This window comes from Neolamprologus brichardi, chromosome 23 (assembly GCF_056152115.1).
Source record: "Neolamprologus brichardi isolate AB-2024 chromosome 23, ASM5615211v1, whole genome shotgun sequence".
Classification (NCBI taxonomy): Eukaryota; Metazoa; Chordata; class Actinopteri; order Cichliformes; family Cichlidae; genus Neolamprologus; species Neolamprologus brichardi.
In genome coordinates, this window is record NC_142125.1 from 37202019 (window position 1) to 37223884 (window position 21866).

Genomic DNA, 21866 nt, shown 5'->3' on the forward strand with positions numbered 1-21866 from the left:
TGCCTTTTGTAATGTATTTGGATGTATGTTTGCACATGTATAAATACATCATTGGACCTTTTTCCAATTTTCATAGCAAAATATGAAGAAATCAGGACTTTTGTATAGCACAGCAAGTGTTTGAACTTCTGGAACCACTTTTGTTGTTTTCTGTTTCACAGAAAGTGAAAAACTAGGAAACATTTAACTGCAGTGAGAGCGGTAACCTCAGAGGTGTGTGTCCTAAAATGTTTGCTTACAGGCTGAAGTCATAGAGCAAAATTTACTTGACTTTATGTTACGCTACTCTGATTTACCACATACAAGTCTATTGTCATTTTTTTCGGTGTCTGGGGCTCAGAGTGTGTATTTATGCTCCCCCGCTGACTTGAAACTCCGTAAACAAGCAGTGTGATGACACAGCCGGTGTCTGCACATATGTTTTCAGCAATGTAATCAAATGAGCTTAAATTTCAGTCAGGAGGGCCTCTGTTTCCCTCTGCTTTCACTTTTTTCCACTCTCCATCTCTGTTTTTGTCTTTTCCTTTGACGTGTCTGGAGAACAGATTAGAGGCAGGGAGAAGCTGAACGAGGTCACACGTGTGCATATCTTTTTTCTTTTCCGGCCTTTCTCTCCTGTTATTTTCCCTCTATTTTCCATCACTCAGCGCGAACATCTAACCCAACTCCTGTTGTGACTGCTACTTGAGGGAGATGTATGGTTTCCGGATATCGTGAACGGAGACACGGCCTAATACTTTGTGTTCAGCATTTTGCTTTAAAGAGTGAGTTTCTTATGACAGGCAGCTTGCAAAAACTGATTACATGATGTAGTTGAAGAGTCATAGGGGTCATAAACTCATCCATCCTGCCATTTTTCTATATGACTAACATTATTATAATGTAATAATATTCCTTTGAATTTGTGGTGTGCAAAAGAGCCTTTGAAGTTCATGTTTGAGTTGGATGAGCTTCTAGGAATTTTACTTCTATGTTCGCCAAAAAACATGTAAGCTTTAATCAGAGGTGCTGATGGAGGAGTTTACATGTATGTGTGTGTGTGTGTGTGTGTGTGTGTGTGTGTGTGTGTGTGTGTGGAGGGGTAATTTCTAGGAATTAATGGGGCTGTGCCGACAGACAGGGAGGAATCTCTGTCAGTTGGGAATAAGAGGACAGAGATGAAAAACATACACGCATACATTAGAAAAACAAGATGGAGACCTATAAGAAATACACACCTAGCATCACGCCTGTGATTCTGTTGGATGAAGCAATTGAAACATGTCTGTTATCTCTTCATCAGCTGCTATTCAGGGTCATGTGAGCAGACATTTTTGGAATTCTTGGTCTTATTTTGATAGTCTTTGTTTCCACATCTGTTATTTTATAATAATGTTGTGCTCACCAAGGCAATTCCGATGATACTGTAATTAGAGCCAGATGAAGCAGCACACAACATGCAGTGTGAATGACCTGCAGCAAAACTAGCTAAATGAGAAGCTTCAAACTTGCTTAAAGAAGCAGTCCAGAGATTAAATGTTGCATCCTGGTAAAGCAGCAGCACGGTGGCACGGTGGTTAGCACTGTTGCCACACAGCAAGAAGGTCGAAGGTCCTGGTTCAATTCCAACATCAGGCCGGGGTCTTTCTGTGTGGAGTTTGCATGTTCTCCCCGTGTTTGTGTGGGTTCCCTCTGGGTACTCTGGCTTCCTCCCACCGTCTAAAGACATGCAGCTTGTGGGGATAGGTTAATTGGAAAAATCCAAATTGCCATTAGGTGTGTCATGGTATCAAACATCACTGTTCTATCATATTTAGGCCGACCCATTTATCTGACAGAATCGGCCAGTATTAGCTATTTGTCGGTCTGTTGGTCTAACGGCCTTTCTGTCCACCGATAAATAAAACATTATATCCACTAGAGGGCAGAGTCAAGCACAGCATAAACAAGTAAATAAATAGCTTTACATAACAAATGTTGTGTTTATGTGTCATGTGTCTGAAAGGCGAAAATGGAAAAATAACAGATTTTTGAATTGGTATTAGTCCTAAAAGTCAGTCGAGTCGTACTATGAACGACTGCTTGCATGGCGGAGATAATCACCAAGGACCGCATTTAGAAAACGGTCCAACATAGCGTATCTTGTTGTGGGACTCCATGGGAGTCATGGTCTTGGATTTTCGACCCAGTGTTTGGGTTTTACTTTGGATTTGTTATGAACATTGTCATTTTCCAGTGCCTCTGAGTTTGTGTTTATAGTTCTTGATTTCTGGTCTGTTCATTTCTGTCTTAGTTTCATCTGTGTTTTGTTATTCCTTCACTCTCACTGGTCATGCCTCCCTGTCTGTTTCTCCTCAGTCCAAGTGTCAAGCCTGTGTGTCTTAAGTTCTCTATAATATTAAAACTATCTCTCCACTCTGTTACATATTCCATATGTACCAGAGTGGAGAGATAGTCTCTCACTCAGAGAAACAAGGTTACAATGTAACCGTATGTTCTTTTTCAGTGTGTGTTACTTCCTGCTTTACTTTGATAGTTTTCTGCCTCGTGTGTATCATGTTTGGTTTTGCTTCCTTTGTCCCATTAGCCTTTGTTAGTGTCAGCTGTGTTACCACCTGTGACCTGTTCTCTCGTTGTCCATTGTCTTCCCCCTGTTCTTTGTTGTGTTCTTCCTCATAATTGTGTCCTTCCTTTCAGTATCTTTTCCTTTTTGATGCAAAGGTTTGGTTTTCCTAGTTTTGTTGCTTATGTTGCTTTGCATTTCATTCTAGTTTAATTAAAAAACCTATAAGTTTACTGATTGAGTGTCTGAGTCTTGTGTTTGGGTCTAACCTCTGTCAGCTCAGACACACAGTCACTATGACAACGAGGTCCTTTAAAAGCACCCGTATGTTACAAACTGGTATTCGATGTTCTGGGGTTGTGAAAGTGTTGGATTTACATATGTTAAAATAGTGGAATGCCCCTTTAAAGAAGCAGTACACCTCTAAGCTCTGAACACTTGCATCATTTTCAGCCCACACTATCTGGCATTTCACAAGAAGAAAGCTCAGAGAGTAAACAGCATCTCCTTTCTGTCTTTCTTTTGTTTTTATCAACTCACACACACTGACGTAAAACAGCTATTTGTAGGGAATGTTGTTTAAAAATTCTTAAAAGTTCGACATTACAGGAAAACAAAAAAAGGTGACTCAAAAGATAATAGAATGAATCAGGACACTGCTGGGAAATTACAGTTTGGATCACTTGACTTTCCGCGGATAAATGAATCGCAGTGTCCAGTATACACATATCCGCATCCACACCTCCTCCATCTTTTCAAAACACATTTCCATCTTGTGAAGTTTTACTACTGCCAGCCACAACTAACCTCTCACCCTCAACAATCTGTAAGGACACTCCCTACGTGATTAGATTTCCTGCTGCACAGTGATATTGACAGAAATATGGCATTGGAAAGGAGTGTGTCAAAAGGAGAAAAGAAGAAGGGATAGTGATGAGAGAGAGTTTTGGGAGCGCATACATGGGCAAGTCAGCTGGCTTACTCCTTTTGCTCACCCACAGCACACTTTGTTTCTAAGTATATGGGTCACAAAAACACATTCCAGCCTGTGGGAAAAAAAGGTGAAAGCAGACGAGAGGAGGACGGGCAGATGGGTTTCTGTAGGAAGAGAAAGAGTTAGGCAGTAAATCATTAACAAAATGATTTGAAGCACTGTTTTAAGCAATAGTTTACACCTTAGTGGACACTCTGATCCTTAGATAAATCTTCCAGGACTCCCTTAGAGCATCAGGATCGCGAGCAGAAGCGATACAGACTCCTGCTGCTTTAAATCAGTGGGCTCCGGTTCACAGTGCATCACTTCAGAGTATCCACACGTGATAGATGTGACTCTGTGGAAGACTTTGAATAGTTGGGATTCAACAGCATGTGGTGAATTCTGAGTTTTTGCATCTGCAGGATGTGTGTGGCGATGAATGTGTTTAACCTCTGTCACTGTGAAATGTTCTCCAGACACTGAAACACACATTGCATGAAGACTGAAAAAGCAAATATATACATACATATACTGTATGTGTGATTTTATATATAAACATTAATACACTTTTACCAGTACATGTTTTTGTTTTGGGCAACTGTCCAATACACGTGTCTCCATTCCCAACTCTATCAGTTTCAAGATTTTTTACTGTTTTGTTTAATACAACAGAGAGAAATAATTCCCTCCGAAATGTGTCACCTGACTGATATTGGCGAGCCAATATTTTCAGCCAGTATTAGTTGTTTGCTGAGGACAGTTATCATGGCCAGTAAAAATTTAAACAGCACAAAAAGAGACAGGAGAAACACCCTGCAACCGTCGTTGTTGACATTCTGTAGTTTGTCCACCAGAGGGCACTGTTGCCTGTTGGCAATGTTTCAAACGCAACAATTCGGGCACAGCATATACAAGTAAACGAAGAACTCCGTAAATGTTAGGGAAAAGTGTTTATGTTCTGTGCCTGAAACTGTATATCACATGATTTATCAGAATATCGGATTTCTAAATCACAAAATATTGACAAAATTATATACCTTTGTACAGAAGCTGTAATCTTACAGTGAAGCGTTCCTACATTTTTCCAAAATTATTTACTAGAATTTGAGTTGAGGCACTGCACACAGCACTGTGTCAATCACATTCTGGCACTAGTGTTTTAAAGGCACAACAAATGACAAGTTGAATAGCAAACTTAGCTCATTTGTTGTTTATTTGCTGATATTAACCCTTTAAAGCTGGTTGGAGCAGCACGCTCAGTTTTGCGTAACTATTTTTAAATTCCGGTAGATCTGCAACCAAGTAAGCTAGCGCAATAATTTTTTTTGCATATGAAACCGGAGGAGTTGTACTTACATCTTATGCCATCAGCTTGTCCTAGGTCACGGTTTCCTTCCACATATAGCTTTGCAAAAATTGCATAAAAAGCACTTGCAGCAACAAAAAAGTAATATTCCAGAAACAGGCTTTGCTGATCCGATCAGCTGTTCATAACACTTCCTACTCCATCAGCGGGAACTATCGCATATCCGCCATGACCTGCCCAAAACCGGAAGTGACGTCATTTTCGCAGAAATGTAGTTTTTTTTTACCATCAGGGCCTTGTAAGGTTATACTGGTGTTTTTAAAAGTTGTGTTGTTTGACTTTATGACTTTCTGTGTGGTTTCTGGGATGCTTAGGACTCATATTGCACTGCTGGAAATAGTTTATTTTGATGCATATGCTGTTTTTATTTTTTTTCAAATTTGCATTATAATATTTATTTTCGTTTTTCCTGCAGTGTATAAAAATTGGTGAATTTCAAAAATAAAACTATGAAGACACTCAAGATAAATTTCCTGTGGTGGGAAACTATTTTGTGCAACTTTTTTGTATTTACAGTTTTGAGGGATAAGCCTCTTAAATTTCTCTAAATTTCTCTAATATGTTAAAGAAACCAAAACGATTTTCAATTTTTTTGTAGTTTATTGCACTTTTTTGCAATTTATGTAATTACTATGCACTTAATGCAGACATATTATTAAAATTTGGGCTATAATGGTTGTATTGGTGTAGAGCAACTTGAAATGTTCCCAAAAATGCCTCCACAGCATGTAAAAATATAATATAAGCTCTGGCGGACTTGGTTCTATGGTAAGTCTTAAAGGGTTAATAAGTTTTATTATGTAGTGATTACACGCAATCGCCTGTCCAGCACTTTGGTCACCTGAGGCTGTTTTAGATGTGCTATAGAAATCAACTTTGACTTGACGTTTCCTTGTGCAGCTTCACTTTTGACCATTAACCTTTTAGCCTCACACAGACATACCATCAAGAATCTCCTGTTATCAAATGCTACCTCTCCTGAGCTTTAATATAACACCATGTCAGTTATTACCAATAATCACACGGCTGCAGTGCTTATCAACTTTACCAAACTCAACAAGAAAGGACGTTGTCGATGCTCCGTCCATAAAGGAGTTCTGGCATGTTTAAGAGTGTAGAGACACTCAGCAGAAGTCCATGGCAGGGCTGATAAAGACATGACCTTCACTTATACAAAGCTGGTGGCTTTGTTTATGTTAACTGTCTCGCTGACACGAACCATGTAGCTGCTCTGATGTTTGGTTTGCACTGTATGTAATGAGATAGCAGTCATGGCCATGCAGAAGCTTTTGTACTCCTGTGCAGCACACAGGGATTGTCTGCTCTTATGTGCTCTTATGTGCTTTTATGTGCGCGCGTGTGTGTGTGTGCTGTGTGTGTATGTGCAGCTAGTCAAACTTCAGATACTCAGCGAGGTCAGAGGATGACACTGAGTAAAGCTGAAAGTCATAACAGCTGAAGGCAGATATCCAATAAACTCAGTTAACTGGGGACAGGATGCTGGCGTGTTTTGCCTCATGCTATTTTGATTAGATCCGAAATGGCGCGCCAGCCACAGATTTGGATTAATCACAAGCACCACTTCTTCTTTGAGTACATTTTTGAATCTGTGTTATGTCTTCAAATTGGGCCCCTAAACTTGTGATTCCTGCTGTAAGAAGTGTTTTTGGACACAGAGTTTTCCCTTAAAAGCGTATTTTCACATGCTTTGGCTGTTCTGGTAATTGTGATGCTGTGTTTGAAGGCTGGCCAGAGCCTCAGGCCACTGACCCATTTCTCTAAAAGCTCACTGTCCTTTTTAGACTCTCACAATGATTTATCTGTGGGCAGAATGCACACAAAGCTGATTGGCTGATGGGTTTCATGCCTGAGTGTGTCAGTCTGTCAGTGTGTCAGTGTGTCAGATTGCACAAGGCAGTTTTTTTGAGGGGGGGGAGGGATGACACAATGGCACTTCCTGTCATCAGTCTTTGTCAGGCATAACACTTAGAAACTGTGTTGACAGATACAACAAAGTGAGGTCTCATTTAAAGCACAAGTTACAAGAGTCCTCTTTCATCAACTCCCACCATAATCTACTCTACTGTAATTAATCCAGACAGGCCTCCCGCAGGAATATGACCTTTGAACCCGAGGTCATTGACCGTGAGACTCAGATGCAAAACAAGAGGAAGTTCTTTTTTCATTTCACTCTCAGCTAAATTGGACCAACAGATGCTGATCCTGCACTGTCCTCAGCACAAGCGGCGGAGCCTGCAAGTGACCACGGCACGACATAATGCAGTCTCACAACCTCATTTGCCACCAGCTGGCTGCAGAAAGAGCACGATCTTAAAGTATGTTGTTACCGGCTTTAACGCTGCCCACATGCTTTTACTCTGTCAGTATCGTGTTGTTCCCCTCTGAAAATGTGAAGAATGCTTGAATAAACAGATACCAGGTGCTCGCAGAGCTCAACTGCAGATGATGGATTTCAAAAGCAGAATCAACTTTTGACCTGAAATCCCAATCACACTGTTTCGAGTCGAGAAACCCAGTGCATGAAAGGAATTAGCACTTAACACAAAATAAACACAGCCAAAGGGTTGGTTCACAAATGGAAAGGAACTGATTGTGTGATCCACCAAAGGGAAAGCACCCAAGCATCCCCGTGTGAAGATGTAAAGTTTTCCTAATATATGTTGAATTTTGAGGAAGATGCGGTTGACACGATGGAAAATCTGCTGCGCTTAATAGAATCAGAATTTCTTTAGCGTTAAAACTTGGTGCAGTTGACCGAGAAGGACTCCAAATGGGGGTGTTAAGTTAATGCTGCCATTCGTCCAGGGGGCATTAATGGGGCCGCAACACGATCCTGGAGAGTATCAGAAGCCATTAAAGGGAGGTGAGGAAAAACAGAGAGCAGCCTCTGGACAGTATCAGTGTGAGCAGAGGGTAAAAGGAGGGCGATGGCTTTGTGAGAGCTACTCAGAGCAGGCTACTGACAGAGGAAGAATTCAGTAATATTTTGAAGTGAATCTGACATGAAGGGATTGGATCCACCCATCTGGCAGAGCGTGACTGACAAGTGTTCCCAGACATCCACACAATTTAAATTACTCAACACCTCATGAAGAGTGTGTCCGAAACTCTCAACGCCACAGAAACTGCATTTAGAGAGCAACCATGTAGAAGGAAAAATTGGAGGCAACAATTCGGCGGATATGCGAGCGACTGCTGAGTGTCAAGCTGCAAAACGCAGGGTTCATTTTCGACACGAGGCGGAACCAGCACTCGTGGTGAGGTCATGGTTGCTTTCGTGATGAGGACATAAAAACAGCTGCAGCCGCTGACCTTGTCCTCTGGCCCTCGCTGCTGCAGCAGTGCTTACACAATCCAAGTGTGAGAGCGTCGGTTTGGCACCCGCCGCTGACATTGCTACATGCTAATGCAATGAGAAAAAATAAATAAATAAATAAAGCAGGAAAGGAATTTGCATGCGTGATTAAGCAAGCGCACCGTCAACTGGAAATGAAACAGGAAGAGGAGGCTGTTATGGGAAAAACCCCACGCTAATCACCGTTAGCTGACCGCTAACTATCAAAGTCATTTAACCGTCTTTCATCATTCTCTTCAAATGTATCCGAAGTAACCGGCCTGACTCATTGTGGAACCACTAAGGATGGAACGCTCTCGCTCCATCGTTCCCTTACCCAGCACCCCCCCCATCAACCCCATCTGCCCTCGCTAAAAACTACAGCGTCAGCGTTGTGATAGACACAAACACACACATGAACACGCAGAGTGCAAATCGTCTCCAGATGTCTAGAAGGAGAGAGGCATAAATAGGTGAGGGCGGGATCGCAAAGTATCGCTGAATCATTTAAAGGGCTTGCTGCCATTTCTATATGAAGTTAAACTGATCTCTCTCTCACACATACACACCCATAAACACACAGAAACACAGGCATTCTATTTAGGGGGGAAAGTCCATTATTATTATTGACTGATAGCAAAGAAATCTTGCATTTATTAGTCTGTGAAGTTTTTTCACTTATGTCTGAAGGGGTCTTATCATTAGCTGCTAACTTAAAAGTTCATAAGATTCATACTGTATATTGCATTTCCCGTGACAACAAAGGCCTCCATAATGAGCGTTTGTTTAAAGGCACTGTGTGGTATTTTTGACCACTAGGGGTGCTGTGGGGAAAATATTTTTATGAGGAGGTCAGCCAGTTATATTTATATTTTTTACCTTTTTTTACACCTGAGAAAAGGTGTTTTCTTGAATTTTCACACATCAACAAAAGTCCAGAAAAACAACAGAAGCTAGTAAAGGCTAATTAAAAGTTAAAGCTGGTTAAAATTGCTGATTTTTTTTTCAACATGGAAGTTAATTTTAAAGACATCCAGGCATAATATATTTTACTTAGTAATTACAAAAAGTAACGGAACTCATGGAAAAGAAACACCATAGTAGATACTGAGGCGTGTACATCACTCTGAAGCTGACTGTTGCTTGCGACATTTCAGGCTACAGTTACCAAGGTGACCCCCTAATGTTATTACTATCAGGTGATATGTCAATCAGTCTTCATTGGTTGTCACTTCAGTAACTTGCCTGTAAGTTCATCTCTTTCTGCGGTCTCTTGTCACCTCGTCCTCTTGATTTCCTCGTGTATGACAGTTTGGTCTGTTTAACAGACCTTGACTTTTGCCTGCTCCTCATTTGAATCATTTGCTATGATAACTGATCTTATGTGTATGGCAATCATCTGCTTTTCTTTTGGCTAAAGATTTAAGATTTAGATTTACCTCAATCCCCTAAGACATCTTTAAAATAAAGTCCACTTATTATGTCCACTTGGTTATTTAGTGTATTTATGCTCTTTAGTAAGTAGGCCCTAAAATCTTTATCACCATGCCAATATTACTGGATGATATTACCTTTCTGCAGAGCTATAGGTAATGGCATCTATAACTGTCGAGATATGAAACTTAAAAAGTGAAAGAAGACACGGGAGAAGCACCCTAAAAGCATGTTTTCAGTGTTGACATTGCATAGTTTTTCCAATATAAGACACTCATATATTCCAGTATTTTTTATTCATTTTGGATACATTGGAATATCAGATTTTAAATGAACAAGTATTATTATCTGTCTAAAAAATTGTATTGACTGGCCTCTGTTAGTAGAGGGTGTTTTTATGTAAAACCTTAAATATTTATGTCTAACTGGGTTGAGTTATTAAGAGTCTCCAACTAAATAAAAAAGTCAGCTAATCTCTTTCTTTCCAACTATTTCAGTGTACTTTAATCAGATAAAGTGCTTGTGCTGTGTCCTCCAAAAGAAATCTGCCAAAGAAAACTCTGGTTTATAGACCAGACATTGAACCCAGTTCATAAACAACATGCAGGGGTCAGTGTGAGGCGTTATCAATATAACCTTCCATTACTATCCAGGGAGCTCATGACAAATCTTATCTCAATCAAAGACAATGACCTTTCCCAGAACTCTTCATCGCAGCTGGATTTTCCCTGCTGTGTCAGAGAGCCTTCTATTAAATGTAATTACAAATTATTGTTTCTCTCAGTCTTCACCCCATTTAAATTTCGTTAAAAACAATCTGGCATATAGAACCACAGTCATTATAGGACTGATGGTGGGTGTGCTGATGCACAGCGGTACCTTGTCAGTGGGCACGAAATATTTGGTACACCTTCCAGAAGTTTCTCTTTTCTAAATCGCTTGAGGTGTCATATGTCAGCTAAATTTCCTTTAAAGCTGCATCCACAAAGGGACAGAATCACTCTATTTGCAACGCTTTTAAAATGACTGTTGGTCACTAGTGGCCATTTCAGGCTCCGGTTGCCTTCGTAACACTCTAATTTAGAAGTGGGCAATTTGTTTTAACAGTGCGCCACATAAGAAACTGGGACTTTTGTGGAGGGCTGCACGAATAAGCTTAAAATTGAGAAAAGTTTGTCATGGGATGCACACACTTTCCATCACCAGTCATTTATTTCACTCTGCTTGAAGTTCCCTAATGTTCCCTATTAGTTGATTTTTGTTGGTGTCTGGTTGCTGTGAATCAGTTCCTGTGTGGATTCAGCTTAAATTAACATCACATTCGGATGACTAGAAATGAAGCTTCTCCATAGCCACACCTGCAAACTCAGCATTGTTCTCAGTGCTACAAAGTATTGAGGCGAAGTGTTACCTGGGGGCCAGTCAGTGATAACAGTTTCCTTCATCCTCCAGGAACCACATGGAGCCAGGATAGATGTGCAACAAGAGGAACCCAGGACCCACTGCACCAGCGCAGGGTCTAGAAATGGGTCTGTGGTGGTCTCACACACACATTAGTTTTGTTTTGCCATTGGTAAATGGTATGGTAAATGGCCTGTATTTGTATAGCGCTTTACTAGTCCCTAAGGACCCCAAAGCGCTTTACACAACCTGCGCTTTACACACTTTACACTCTGGTTTATAGACCAGACATTGAACCCAGTTCATAAACAACATGCCAACAACATCACCAGTGGGTGATGGCAAGCTACATTGTAGCCACAGCCACCCTGGGGCGCACTGACAGAAGCGAGGCTGCCGGACACTGGCGCCACCGGGCCTTCTGACCACCACCAGTAGGCAATGGGTGAAGTGTCTTGCCCAAGGACACAACGACCGAGACTGTCCAAGCCGGGGCTCGAACCAGCAACCTTCCGATTACAAGGCGAACTCCCAACTCTTGAGCCATGATCGCCATTAAACATGCATGGCAAAACATGGCGCCTCTGTCAGTTCGCCCCAGGGTGGCTGTGGCTACAATGTAGCTTGCCATCACCAGTGTGTGAATGTGTGTGTGAATGGGTGGATGACTGGTTGTGTAAAGCGCTTTGGGGTCCTTAGGGACTAGTTAAGCGCTATACAAATACAGGCCATTTACCATTTATCTATTTCAGTAAAATTATTTTCTTAGGTTTCTTAATTATATATTGAACTTTCTGGGGGGTAAAATAGGAACTCACCTTCAAGACATTGTGACTGTGTCCTCTATGACATTACTGCTTGGTCTCTCACAGGGTCTAAGGATTTCATCCTGATACCTAATGCCAGTCAGGGTACCGTTGCTTAGCCTGTAGAGGTCTGTCCATCCCTCCATATATATGTCTTCCCAGACTATCACTGATCCATCACCAAACTGGTAATACAGAACAATGTAGGCAGCATGAAGTTATCCAAAAAGAAGCCCAAAGAAGGAGGAAATATAAAACTTTGTCTTTTACAATAGACTAACAGAGGTGGAGGTGTTAGACAGATGCTACCTGACCAGTTCTTGGTGGTTATCAGCTACCATTATTTGGTAGTAGGTTTGGAAAAGAACATGAATGTCATTCATGTGATCTTTCAAGTTTCGAATGGCATATCCCATATGTTAATGAGTCACAGTGCACATGGGATATTTATTGTAACCTGCTATCATTTTAATATTGGATCAGCATGGTTTATGGAGCTGAATCAACTACTATAACCCACTCCAGCTGTCAGCCACAATAACATGCCATCCCTCTTTCAAATGTGGGTTGGACCAGTGGAAAACAGACTGGCGCACTGACAACCACATGGACTTGAGGAGAGATGATAAATGGGTGAAATAAAGAAGAGGCATGGGTAATAGAAGCCGGATGATATTTGACGGGGAAGGGAAGAGAAGCCGAGGACAGAAACAGACTGACGTCTTCCTTTGTCTTTGACGAGGCGAGACAAACAGAGTGAGAGAGATTAGAGGACAAACAAGCCAACTGAACGTTAAATGGAAAATGTTCCTCCTTAATGGATGTAGTGCACCTTCTGGCTGAAAGAAGGAGGACAGAACTGCTATAGGATATCTGAGTCACAATTATAATTACAATGTCATGAGAATGAAAAGCAATGCTAAAATCACCATGGCCTCTTAAATCATGGTCAGTCTGGTGGTTAGGGACCCTCTGTTAGCATAGGAACACTGTGTCTTTTGTTCTGTCTCCCTCCCATCACCCCCAACTGGTCGCGGCAGATGGCTGCTTCTTCCTGAGGTTTCTTCCTGTTAAAAGGGAGTTTTTCCTTCCCACTGTCCTAACAGGGGGAGTCTGATTTTGGGTTGGGTTTTTTTCCTCTGTTACTGAGGTCTTTACCATACAATATAAAGTTTGTTGAGGAGACTGTTGTTGTGATTTGGTGTTATATAAATTGAACTGAACCGAACTGAAATTAATTGAATTGGATTAAACTTACTAGTGAACTTTTTCCAGTTCAGACATTATATGGAGACCTTGACTTAAACTGTTTGCCAATATGCAGCACCAATCTTCACTGTGACTGACACTGGTAATGAACACAGTTTCTGGTTAAATTGGAAAAACTTGTGCAAACATACAAGAAGTGGATAGACTAAAATATCTCCAAGCTGCTGCCATCCATCCATCACTCCATCCATTTTTTTCCGCTTATCCAAATCAGGTTCGCATGGCAGCTGGGGCCTATTCCAGCTGCCACAGAGGAAGAGGCACCTTGGACACGATGCCGGTCTGTCGAAAGGCAATTTCAAGTGATATATTCACATATTCTATGGCCACTAAGGGTAAAGAACATGACAGGCTTAATGTCACATCCTACACAAGATGAAAACTTGATTGACTATATCAGTTGTAGCGTGTGTGTGCGTGCTTTTCGGTCTCCAACCCAGACTTTTTCACTTTCTCACACCACCTGCTCCTAACTACATTGGTCACACCATCTTACATCTCAGCACCAATGACCAAACTCAATAATAAATATGTAACCGCAGCGGACAGCTGCATAGCCATCATCATCATTGGCATCTTAGAAAAAGACAATCTTTGGCATGTAGGACAGTCCAGCAGTCACGACCAGTGAACGCCCCGCACGACATGGCTCTCAGCGACTTCTCAGAAGAAAACCAGAACCACATGGCCGAGTTTCTACGAAACTACCCCGTGGAAGGTTTGGAACAATATTTTCAAAACACCTCCATTTTTCACTGTCATCCTGCTGTGAGTCAGACTCAAACTTCCCTTCAAACGTCACATAGCTGTAACATAGCACCTACTGACATAAAGAGTTATTAGGTAAAAAAACATCAGCTTAACAGTGACATTTTAAATATTGTCACGTACCTCATGAGGTACTAATGGTGAATGGCATATTATGCTAATACAGAACTCTATACCGAACCTCTGGCCGAATGGTCGGGTTCTCCAAATGGTTTTGATTTACCTGATTTATTCGTGGCAGGAAGTGTGTTTGTTTAGATTCAAAGGTTGAAATGAAGCACTGGGGCTAAGGGAGCAGTTTTTCACAAGGCGTGGCGAGCACTGTTTTCTGCTAACAAAAACTCAGACACGATTCCTCAGAAGGAATCGGGATCGTTGGCCTCCACGGTTGCTCTTGTGAACCTAGCACAGATCAAACACAGTGTGGGCGTATTGATATTGGCCTGTCTGTGTGTGTGTGAAAGAGGAAGTTGCTCCTGTCACCAGGGGAGGAGAGTGATGTGCGCAGTGTATGTGTGTGTGAGAACATAGAAAGATCTCCTTGGCTGTGGCTAAAAGGTTCCTTCACAGGGGGAGCCTCCCTTCCAAGCTTTCCGCTTCCTCCCCCCACACCCTCCAGACCTCCACCCAGGCCTCACTGGTTCTGTCGCCCAGCTCTTATATGGTAGAGTTAATTGTTCCCCTGAGGTATTCCTTCACAGTTCTTCCTTTAAGAGGGCCTCGCCAAGTCATGCATTGCATCAGATATATCTATCAGCGAGAATAATCTTCCTTGCAAAGTCTGCACATTCATTAACCTTCGGCCCTTCCTATTGTTCAGCTTGCAGCGCTGACCTACACCGACGTAGAGACTTCCTTTAAACAACTGCTTGCGTTAATGCTTACTCATCGACTACGCTCAGCTTGCCATCTTGAATCAACCCTTTCCACTGTGTATTTGCAAAATATACATGCAATTTTCCAGAAAAACAGATGCTCCAAATGCTAAAATGACAAATTTTTCTCCTTAAATAACCTTCCTTTCCCTTTGTGTGATGCATGCTTGAAAAGTGAAGTAGGTGGAGGCAGACTTTTTCATAAAACCCCAAAGGGTAAGAGTCTCTGAGGGACCTTCACCTATGCTTTCTCACACCACACGTGCCACTTGAAGGGGATTATGGGTAGGCGTCTGTGTGTGTGTGTCTGTGTGTGTGTGTGTGTGTGTGTGTGTGTGTGTGTGTGTGTGTGTGTGTGTGTGTGTGTGGGAAGTAGAGGCGCTTAACATTCCACCTCTCACGCCCATGGAAACCAAGGACAAACATTATTTTCTCCCTGTTTAATGCGCACCACACACATCAGGAGTGCTAGTGTAATTACAGTTATGTAAGGCAATTGTAAGCAATTAGTCTTTGCTTGTGTTAACTGATGGTTTGTGTATATGTTTGCAGAAAAGTACAAGCCAGTGACATTTTCTAATATACAATCACCAGATAGAGTCGCAGGTTGGACTCCCTTTTGCCTTCGGGACTGCCTAACATCTCTGTGGCACAAATTCAACAAGGAGCTGGTAACATTTCTCAGAGATTTTGCTCCATATTGACACGAGAGCATCACACAGTTGCTGCAGATTTCAGATCACATCACATCCCAAAGGTGCCCTATTGGCCTGTGAACTCATTGTCATTTTCAAAGAGCCAGTTTGAGACGATTTGAGCTTTGTGATGTTGCGTTATCCTGCAGCCATTAAAAGATGGGACCACTGTAAATGGTAAATGGCCTGTATTTGTATAGCGCTTTTACTAGTCCCCCCTAGGGACCCCAAAGCGCTTTACACACCCAGTCATCCACCCATTCACACACACTGGTGGAGGCAAGCTACAGTTGTAGCCACAGCTGCCCTGGGGCAGACTGACAGAAGCGAGGCTGCCATATCGCGTCATCAGCCCTTCTGGCCAACACCAGTAGGCGGTAGGTGAAGTGTCTTGCCCAAGGACACAACGACCGAGACTGTCCTAGCCGTGGCTCGAACCGGCAACCTCCCGATTACAAGGCGAACTCGCAACTCTTGAGCCACGATCGCGCCTGTACTCATAAAGGGATGGACATGGTCAACAATACTCAGGTAAGCTATGGCAAAAAATATACCCCCTACAACATTACACCACGAGCATCATGAACAATAATTACAAGAAAGGCTGGATCCATGTTTTCATGGATGTCACAGCAAATACCTCGGATGTGACAAATTGTTGTTTGACTTACTGCTGCTTGAAGCAGACTGGCCATTCTCCTCTGACCTCAAGCATCCACACATCATTTTTTCCTAAAGAACTGACGTTTACTGGATATTTCCTCTCTTTTGGATGATTCTCTGTAAATCCTAGAGATGACTGTGTGGGAAGATCCGAGCAGATGAAGAGTTTCTGAATTAGTCAGGCCAGCCATGGTACCATGCCATCGCTTAAACCACCTTTCTTCCCTATTCTAATATTCAGTTTGAACTTCAGCAGGTCGTCTTAACCATGTCTACATGCCTAAATGTACCAAGTATTTTCCCATGTGATTGGCTGATTATATACTTGCATTAACGAGCAGCTAAAAAGGTGTATCTAAGAAATTGGCTGGTTAGTACAGGTATGTGGTAAAGAGGTTATTTTTAGCTAGTAACAGAACATTTCACCCATTATTTCTAGTTTGCATTAAACATTCTTACTTTATTAAAGTAGTGAAATGGAAAAAGTGCCTCTTTCTTCTCTATTTGCTTATCAGCCCTCTAGCCCAACATTATGAGTTTTATACACAAAGCGCAGGCTGAGGTTAAAGGTCAAACACAAACGCATTATCACACACTCGCACTTTTCAGGCATAATAACAGCATTAGTGGGTAGACGAACAGAGCAAACCCCCTGCCGATTTTTCTCGTTGACCATCTTATGACAGGCCTAATGAGTGATCTGTGTGTGTTTGTGCAGAGTTTAGCGAGTCAGCTGAGTGTTCGCATGGCTCGTCAGGTGCTATATGCAGCTGGTGACCTGCGGTGCAGCTGCAGACTGTTTTTGACTGATTTATTTTGAAGTCTCTGAAACAGGTCCAATAACTAGCTTGAATGCAAATTCTTTTATATAGCTGCTCGTGGCTTGTAGGACATTTAATATCATTTAGATGTATTTTTTTTCCATGTCCAGGTTGTGCTTTTGGAAAATGAAGGTCTCTTACATACACCTGCTGATTGGTCAATGAAATGAAAGCAGTGAGCATCAGGATTCAGCAATGACACATGTGGTAATGACACATTTTTATGTAGCATATTTGAAAAGACGGGTCCTTCGTTTTCAGTTCATCGACGACTCATTTCAAATTAGGCATGAGAAGTGACTTATACTTCTGTCTAAGAACGAGGTCGTTGTGAACTATTTAAAAAGTAAACTGCAGCTCTTCTCTAATGTTGGCCAGCTGTTTAAATCTAATACCAGGTGCACACTCATGACCTCCACTCTGTGCCTTCCCTGTGGATAACAGCAGATTTCTCCTATATATATATATATATATATATATATATATATATATATATTTTTTTTTTTTTTTTTTTTTTTTTTTTTTTTTTTTACTGACAAAGTAAATTAAAAGCAGATACTCACTGTTGTGCCACTCTCCTGACCTCATCTGTACATATGGAAATTTGAGATTTCTTTTGGATTAATTACTCTAACATACCTGTTGCCACTGAGGCACCCTGGGGCGCACTGACAGAGGCGAGGCTGCCGGACACTGGCGCCACCGGGCCCTCTGACCACCACCAGTAGGCAACGGGTGAAGTGTCTTGCCCAAGGACACAGCGACCGAGACTGTCCAAGCCCGGGCTCGAACCAGCAACCTTCCAATTACAAGGCGAACTCCCAACTCTTGAGCCACGATTGCCCCATTTATGTGATTTGGCACACTTCAGCTTTTTCTCCCTGTTTCCTTTCCATAAGAATGGCTTGGAATCGGGATGACAGCCACCCTTCACTGAGACAATTTCTCTCTATTTTTTTGATCATAAAGTCTGTCCCTTCAGACAGCTTTTGCAATCAGAATTATGCTCTGAATGCACAGTTGTGCCAAACACATTTTACTTTTCCAGGATGAGCTCTATGCATTCTCTATAGGCTCCTCTGTTCATGTGTTTCTTTTAGCTGTTTATATTCATTGCTGTTAATCATATTATATTATATTATATTATATTATATTATATTATATTATATTATATTATGCAATAACTGAAATCACACTATGTCCTAAAAAAAAGGAAGAGGGGAGAAAACAGGAGAAAGTATAATAAAAGGATAGAGTACAAATAGAAAGCATGCTGCATCTGTAAGAAAAAGGGACAAAACAAACACAGCACTGGGAACACAATAATATAAATGAATATAAACTCTAAAACATAAAATATAAATGAGCGTGAGCGTCTTCATGTCTTTGTCACAAAATGTACCTGATAATGAGGGCGGGAAGTTCAAATCCAGGCCATCCACAGCCCCCAAGAGTACCAAGGTACCTGAGGTCACACATGTCAGTGACAACAGTGTTTCCGTTTCTGATGAGGCTTCGGTGAACAGTACGTGGATCAACTGGAAGGGTAGATGCATCTATCAGGACCTTTGCCAGGTTTTTATTCCTGTTTCATAAGTACTTTCAGATACTGTTCATCTGCTTTTCCAATGTCCTCAAAGTTTTAAGCAAAGACTGCACATCATGCAGACATTAGACATGTTTTTTGTGCTAATAGAGCTTAAAAATCATCTTGTTGTGAGACTGTGTTATCTTTGGCCAAACAAACAACAAAAACAAGCAAAAAAAACCTTGGAGTGTCCTACTTTCTTTGCAGAATAGCACATTCTGGCACTCACGAATCTGATTTAATGAAGCTGCTTGTAATGTACCTGCACCACATTTTTTTCTCAAGCTACACACTCTCACATCCATCCTCTTACAGTTTTTGCCGTTGCTTGAACACTATAAACCCATGCTTAGACTAAAGTAACACAACTTGAAGCTTTTGTTACCATACCTCAAACACATGTACCCATACCTTAAACAAGAGCGCTGTTTTGCACCCTAGTTGCAATTATGCAACACACTTACTCCTTTATGCAACACACATGGTCCTGCATACTACACTCTATTTCATACATAAGACACTTCGTTCACAAAATGAAATTTCAGGGTGCCATTTGGAAAACACATGTATCCAAAATACAAAACACATCGGGTAATTGCAACCACTCAAATACACACCTGAAGGCACTTACTTGCAAAACTGAACACCAATTAGCCAACTACAAAAAGCCCTCAGTTTAGCCAATTCAAGAACTTTGCAAGAATAGATGGAGGGAGAGCAAGAGGAGGAGGAGGAGGTCGAAGAGGCCATGCACGGACCCATATTTCTGATGATATAAGAGCAACTTTGGTGGACCATGTCATCAACCATGGCCTGACTATGAGGGAAGCTGGGCAGAGAGTCCACCCACATCTAAGCCGCTTCACAGTGGCATCTGTAACAGACACTGTAACATTCCAACTAGAAAACAGGTCTGTCTTCACCTCTCTACCTTCTGCTCTACTCAGATGGTTTTCATAGCACTGTTCTACAGTATATCACATTACCATATCAAGTGTACAGGGTATTGCAGGGTGCTAATGCTCCTTTTGCAGCCAAAGTGGTAGTTTCTGTGAAACATACCATGATTACTTATATTGAAGTACAGTGTTGTACAGTGGATGATACAGTATATACAGTAAAGTACTGCAAGAAAATTAAGCAAATCGATGACAATATGTGGTTGTATTTCTCTAGAATGACTCGAAGACCTTCTGGGGGAGGACGCCAACGCCCGTTCACACAATAGCAGGAACTTGCCTGTGGCCTGTATGGCCTGTATTTGCCGTTGTGGACCTAGTGAGGGCAGACAATGCCATCTGTCTCCACCAGCTACGAAAGCAAATACTTGCAGACAGGCAAGTGTTCAACAACATAAACCATGTGAGCATCACCACCATCAGACGCATCTTGGGAAAACACAGCATCACCATGAAGCAGCTCTAGTCCCATTTGAGAGGAACAGTGACAGGGTCAAAGGACTCCGAGCTGAATATGTACGGGTAAGTGTAACTGTCCTTTACATGTACAATACAGTATCGGTGAAATCCAGTAGCAGCTGAATATGTACCATATCAGTACCACATGGATCCATTCTGAGAGCTACACAGGTAAATGTGTGATGGGGTGAGGGTTCTGTATGTGTAGCACTGTAGTGCAGTAATATGTTCCCCTTTTTTTTTCTTTTTTTTTTACAGAGAATCTTGGCCATGGATGGAGCTGCAGAGCCTCATGAATTCATTGTCATAGATGAAGCTGGATTCGACCTGTGCAAAACAAGACGACTGGGTCGTAATGTAATTGGCCAAAGGGCAATTGTGCACGTCCCAGGGCAGCGCGGGGGAAATATCACATTGTGTGCCGCCATAAGCCTTCGAGGGCTTCTGCATCATCATGCAAAACTAGGTCCATACAATAGCCAACATATACTCACATTTCTAGATGCTCTCCGTGATATAGTTGTACAGAACAGACCAGATCAGCCCAGGTTTGTGGTGATATGGGATAATGTCAGTTTCCATCGGGCTGCTCTGGTCCAGGCCTGGTTCTCCAACCACAACCAACTTGAAGTGGTAAACTTGCCCCCTTACCATTTTTAAACCCTATAGAGGAATTTTTTTCGGCTTGGAGATGGCGTGTATATGACCGCCAACCACATGCCCGCATGCCTCTTCTGCAGGCAATGGAACAGGCCTGCGGCGACATTCAGGTGACAGCAATCCATGGATGGTTTCGACATGCAAGAGGATATTTTCCCCGGTGGCTAGCGGGAGAAGACATTGCTTGCGATGTCGATGAGGTCCTGTGGCCAGACCCCAACAGACGGCGGGATCCATGAGCCCACGTATGCACAATTGTCATGATTTTTTGTGTTTACAGTATAGTGTTTTTTCTATTACTCTATTATGGTTTTGTTTGTTTGGTTTTTTGTTTTGTTTTTTTGCTTTATCTGAATTCATGGTACTGCAATGTACAATATTGAGTAGGCCTATTTGCTTTTTTGGTTGTTTGAAAATGTGTCTTCTGAAAATATGCCTTCTGCATAAACAATGAAAATCAAAGACTGCAGTGTTTTATATAAAGTAGACTAGTGTGTTCCCCCTGATCTGTAAGTGTTTGCATATGCAAGTATGTGTCATTTTGTCAACAGAGTTACATTTTGACAAAGGAATGTTAGGTTTTAACAGCAAAGTTTAGGTTTTGAGAGTAGAGTTTCAATTTGGCACAGATGTGAATGGTATATTTTCCAGTGTTGTGTCGTGTTTACTTGTGTTTAGAGTTTTGGCACAATGAGCAAAGTTTTGCAAAATGTGTTCAAGCAACGGACAAAAACTGTAATCACTTCTGTACTGTTGTTCCCCAAGCCTCCTACTGTGCTGATTAGAGTCCATTCTGACAAAAGAGTATTACACATCATAGCTTATTTTTTTTTATTTGAAGCATGGTTGCATGCTGTATATGATGATGCAAAAAAAAGAGAGAAAAATCTGGCTGGTGGTGAAGTTTGGGTACATTGCATAAAGTCAAACAGAGAAGCTGGGAGCATTTTCTGAGGAGAAAAGAGAACGGATCAACAGAATAAGCAGAATAAATAAAAGTCAAAAATGCAAAATCATGACACAACACGTCCTTCTCAATAAGGGAGGCAAAGTTTCCACTTCACTTCCAATACATCAAGACATTTATCATACTTTGAAAAGGGTGTGTAAGAAAATAGCAAGAAATCGCTGTGGGTGTAAACAGGGATCTTGATGGTGATATAATATGACGTGACAAAATGTTGAAGAGTTAATGGCGTTGTTTGTTTCTCATAAATATCGAAGCTGCT